Here is a 5,169-nt window from a genome sequence, read left to right on the forward strand (position 1 = left end):
CCCCCACCGTTAAGTCTCTTTCCCCTGGACTGCCTTGTATCCTAACCCAGAGCACTTCTGCGTGCCCCTCCTCTGGCTCTGTGCTACCTGGTGAGGACGTGTATACCTCCTTGATGTACAGCGCCATGCCCCCGCCTTTCCTCCCTGTCCTGTCCCTCCTGTACAGCTTATAGCCCCTGATATTCACCGCCCAGGTCAACAGACAAGCGTCTTGGATAAATTTGACCAGTGATGTTTTTCTCTCAGAAATAAAACCATGATCAACAATTGAGACACAGGAGCCAGCCTCATAAAATTAATCATCTTTGAACGAGGACTTTAATGGCCATTTTGAATATGAGAATAAGCATGAAAGGGATTCTCATCTATTGTTTAATCCAGGGCCTTAAAAAGCTACAGTAAAATTCATGAAATCTGTCCTGACATTTTGAAACTATGGATGCTGCTGACACATTTTTAAGTAAGATGAAGGTTTGAACTTGTGACCTGTAGTTTACAAGACCAGAAACACTAAGGTAGGAACTGAGGTTTACTGTTCAGCTTGCCTTGCTCAATGGAGTGGGTAAGAAACGACTGCAGCCTCACAAAGGAGAACATGGATCAATTTAATAGTCATAAATCCTCTTTTAATATCATCTCATAGAGGTTTACGGCTCCCCAGTCCACAGGATGTACCAGAAATGTGTCATTAAATTTTAAAACACATAGTGCTAGATTCTTCCTTGCATCCAAGTTCTGCACAGTTCATGGGTGCGTGAGCAGGAAGTGGTATCAGCCAATATTTGCAAACTTGGATGTCAGAATAACCTAGTGGTTGCTCTAATTTGCTTCTTTACCCCATGGTCCCTATGGGACTTTTACTCGTTATTGCTTAAGGGTGTTTGAAGTATACATTGTTACTTTACGTCTTTCCTTTGAATAGCTAGGGATTTCTATGCATATTTTTCATGTTTATTTTCCCTTTGGTAACTTATTTTTTGCAGTATTAGCTCAAGAAGTTTTTGCCTGGGGATTTTTTTAATGTATGTTTTATGTGTATAGTGTTGCCTGAAGAAAAATCAGAAGGCTTTTCTGGATTCAAATCTTTTAATTCAATTTAGAAAGAGATCTTTGAGAAATAATTGATACAGTTCACTGCTGCTCAAGTCTAGGGCAAAAATAACTGAATTATATGTCTGTGCAGTAAAGAAATCAATATTCAGTGTTCCAGCTCATTAGGAAGTGAAACTTAGATACTAGTAAGTGATTATTAAAAAGTCACATATGCATACAGCCAGTCTGGTATATGGGCATTGCAGGGCATTGCAGGGAATCTGTCTCTGTGAACACATTTTAAGGACCATTCTGTTCACGAAGGAATAGGGCTTTGATAATCTTGCAAAGTGTGCTTTACTGTATAAAGGCCCAGTCTTGTGAGTAGTTTCCTATGTACATGTATTGTCATTTGCTTTTCAGTTGGTGAGGTTCTGCACGGGTGTAACTATATGAGCTTGCGCTTAGGCCAGCTGTTACAAAGCGATATAAATACAGGGAGACATAGCATCTTGGATGAACAAGTGTTGCCAGAAATTTCTTCATATAATATCGTATACAATATAATGTACTGTTTCACCCTGAGGACCTTTTCCCTCAAAGTCAGATTTTTAAATAAAGTTCAAACAAAGACTGAAAGACGCCTATGTTGGATTTCACTTTGAGTACCAGGCACCAGTATGGAAACATAAATAAGCGCCAGTTAGCATAGAAGCAAAAATACATTTTTCGAGCTCTGATGCCAGCCAGTGTGTTTGGAGGTGCCAAGATCTTCAAGAGAGCCTGCTTATCCAAAAGCTGAGATCAGCGTTTTCAGAACCCAGAGGAATGAAATTGGGCTCAGTGTTGAAATGTCTAAGCAAATGACCTAAATTGTAAACCATCTGAACATCTAGCGTGTTTCACAATGGGGAAGGACTTCTACCTGGGTTGTAATTGTAGCAGGATGGGACCTGACCATTAGATTCCCTATAACAGATCACATTCCTATAATTTGGCAAAAATAGGGCAGACCAATGGTTCACTTCTTTCTGCTACCTACCAACCTGGGCTGTCCACTTAGCAGCATGCTTGACCTGTTTCATTCTCACCACTGTATCACGTGTAAGTGGAAAGTCTACAGAAAAAGCACAGTAGGCCAAAACAGTTCAGGGAAGGGGGCTCTTCCTTATTTCCCCTTATTTCACCAGATTTTTTTTCAGTGAAGAGCTCAGACACTAGTAAAGGCAGCTGAAACAAAAAAGATGTAGCTGGTTCTCAGACAGCCATCCAACTGCTGGTAGCCAGTGGACCACAGTTTGGGAATGGAAGGAGCAGAGGTAAGATAGAGAAATAACAATGGATGATTGGTAGTGTTGGAGTGATGTGGTCATGATAGTCCAGGAATTATGTGAGAGGCATGGATTTTCTGAGTGATATCTTTTATTGGCCCAACTGTATGTTTGGGATAGACAAGGTTTCAAATGCTTGTTGAAGTCTATCCCAGCCACATCGTTGGTTCAATAAAAGATAGCACCCAACAAAATCCTTGCTTCTTGCAACTGTTAATTATTATTTTCTGTTGTGTAGTGCCTAATGTCCCCAGTGAGTAATTCAGAGCATACTAATATAATGGGGACCGACCTTTTTGGCAGACATGCCACAGATTAGCCTCATGCCCTCCCTGAGTGCCACTCTAATCTCTTCCCCTCATCCAATCTGCTGCTCAGCTTTCTGCTCCCTGCTCTGTGCTCCCTGACCAAGCTGCTAGTCTGCTTTCTGCCTGATCTGCTGCTCTGCTTTCTGCCTTATCTGCCATTGTACGGCCTGTCTCCTTCCCAGTCTGCTGCCTGCTACACATATGGGCTGTCTGTGCCACTTTTGGCCATCTCTGCTGCAATATATTTGCTACACACAGGGTTCATCTACACATGCAATTAATGCGAAAAAATGAACTTGGAAGCAGTTAAACTGGAGGAAACTACTCCCGGGTGCAGTGTCTACACATGCACCTGGGACTGCAGCAATTTGAGTCAAAGTGGACCAGGCCTACATTAGCAGGAGATATGGGGGGTCAGCCCTGGGCTCTGGGTTGCAGCATCAAGCAGCCAAGGGCTGGCTAGGGCATGAGAGTGCTGAAAATGCAGAGCCATGTGGCTAGGTGGCAGGCAAGAGTCTGGCCCCCAGCTTGCTGGGCTGGCCAGGCTCAATTTATGCCCATGGTCACATCTACATGTGCGTTTAATCGCAATAAATTACCCTGGCATAAGATAGGACCAGCGCCGACAGTACTATCTTACACAGGTGTAAATTCGTTTACTGTTGCAGGTGTAAAGTAGTATACCGTCACATATGTAGACAGTGGGAGCATCTACATATGACGCTACATCACCGTAGCAATGCACTACAGAGATGTAGCCTTGGTCACAAATTCTGATGCCCCAGCTACATTGCCGTAGCAACGCGTTCTTTTATAGCGCATTGCTACAGTGACATAGCAGCTAAAAACAACCATGCGCAGCATGCATGGTGCAATACAAGTTGTTACTGTGGCATCATTTACTACTTCCAAAAGGAAGTACTAGATGACAGTGCAGTAACAAAGGTGCCATAGGGACACATGTAGACATGCCCAGTGACACTTTACTCCACAGCTAATTGGTCTATTCCACAGTAAAGCGCATGTGTAGATGCGGCTAGTCATTACAAAGGCAAGCCTGCCTCTCAAAGCTCCCAAAGATTTGGGTGACCAAATGCAATGGAGGAATAAACAAAGAGGAGAATTAGGGGGCAGGAAGATGAGATAAAAGGCAGCAGAGACAGGTGTATATAGTTTGCATCCAAATTTGTCACCCCCCTCCTCCTGATCTGCTTTCCCACATATCTCATATAAGAATTGTCAGCAATATTTACAGCATTTTTGTCTCTCTATCTTTACATAATTAAGCAGTTTGGGTTTTTTCCCTGTGGATAAGCTGGAGAATCTTCTTTGTGTGCCATGTCCCTGATGGCTTGTTAATGTATATCATCTTTCAGATTATTGAACTGGCCTGAGATTTATAAACTTGCTGCCATTCATTGGTCATTAAAAAGTAAAATATATAGTCCATTATGCACCCCTTAGCCCTCACTACTCCAGTTGTGTCTTGTACTTGTTGTTGTCTAACACTTGCATTAATGATGTCAAACAACATTTTCCCCTCAAACTAGCCACAGTGTGATGAATTTTGGATGAATTATTGCTTTTTCCCAGGGAGAAGTTTTATGAGTAACGCTGCCATTGATTTGCACTATAATAAATTGCTTAGAAATGAGCTGTGTAGTTTGGTTTGAATTATTGAATTCTTGCTGTTTGTGATTAATTACTCATGTGCACTGGAAGCTCTGGTCTGCAATTCTCCAAGCTAAGTTAAATGATGCTGCAGGTTTAGCCTTTGCCCCTCTCTCTCAGGAGACAGACTCTTGTTGTAGATGTTGCTTTAATTGTGTTGTGGAATCAAAGACCTCCCTACTAAGCCAGATTAATGGTATGAAAGGATTGTATTCTAATCCTTCAGTCATCCTAATACAAGTTGTCTTGCCTAGGTAGGGGGGGACAAATAATAAAGGAAGCTTGTGCCATGAGTACTGTACGTTGCAGGTTAAATGCATTCAAGTCAGTAGAACTAGGTCAATGATTACCTTCTCTTGGGCTGGTAATTGTATTCTGAAACATGCATATAAGGTTTTGGTCCCACCTACTTAAAACCAGTAGACATACTGCTATAGGAAGGATTGTTGTGCAATAACAAAAACCTCCTGTCCCACAGACCATTCGCATGTGAAACCCTGCCCCACAAATCATAGCATCAGGAAAGACCAGACTCATCATTTATTTAAACCTCTCTGGCCTTTACAAATGTTCTCACTTCCCTGTTTCTATTGGACGCTTGTTTTCCCCATCCTTGAGTACAGTAAGACCTGGAAGCAATACTAAACTTGGGCAAAAGGGAAATGGAATGAAAGTCTGAGGTGACTAGATCTTTTCTTTTGGCTTCATTTTGCTAAGGCCTTGTCTACATGAGGGAAACATTTGAAAAATTTCCTCCTATAATTGGAGACAGAGATTTAGGTGAATCAGTATTAGTGGCTCTGATAATGTAGGTGATACCTCCAACA

At 42.1% G+C, this 5,169-nt stretch overlaps 1 long non-coding RNA gene across 1 annotated transcript in view; it reads left to right on the top strand.

Annotated features, from left to right (window-relative positions):
• Positions 1 to 1,671, top strand: part of LOC109303370 — a 2,706-nt gene extending 1,035 nt beyond the window's left edge. The window contains exon 2 of the long non-coding RNA XR_002099075.1: positions 195 to 1,671. This is a non-coding gene — a long non-coding RNA (uncharacterized LOC109303370). The remainder of the gene's footprint in view (positions 1 to 194) is intronic.
• Positions 1,672 to 5,169: the final 3,498 nt, after the last annotated feature.

The sequence above is a fragment of the Gavialis gangeticus genome, unplaced genomic scaffold (assembly GCF_001723915.1).
Source record: "Gavialis gangeticus isolate Ggan-Ray unplaced genomic scaffold, GavGan_comp1, whole genome shotgun sequence".
In the NCBI taxonomy this organism is placed as follows: Eukaryota; Metazoa; Chordata; order Crocodylia; family Gavialidae; genus Gavialis; species Gavialis gangeticus.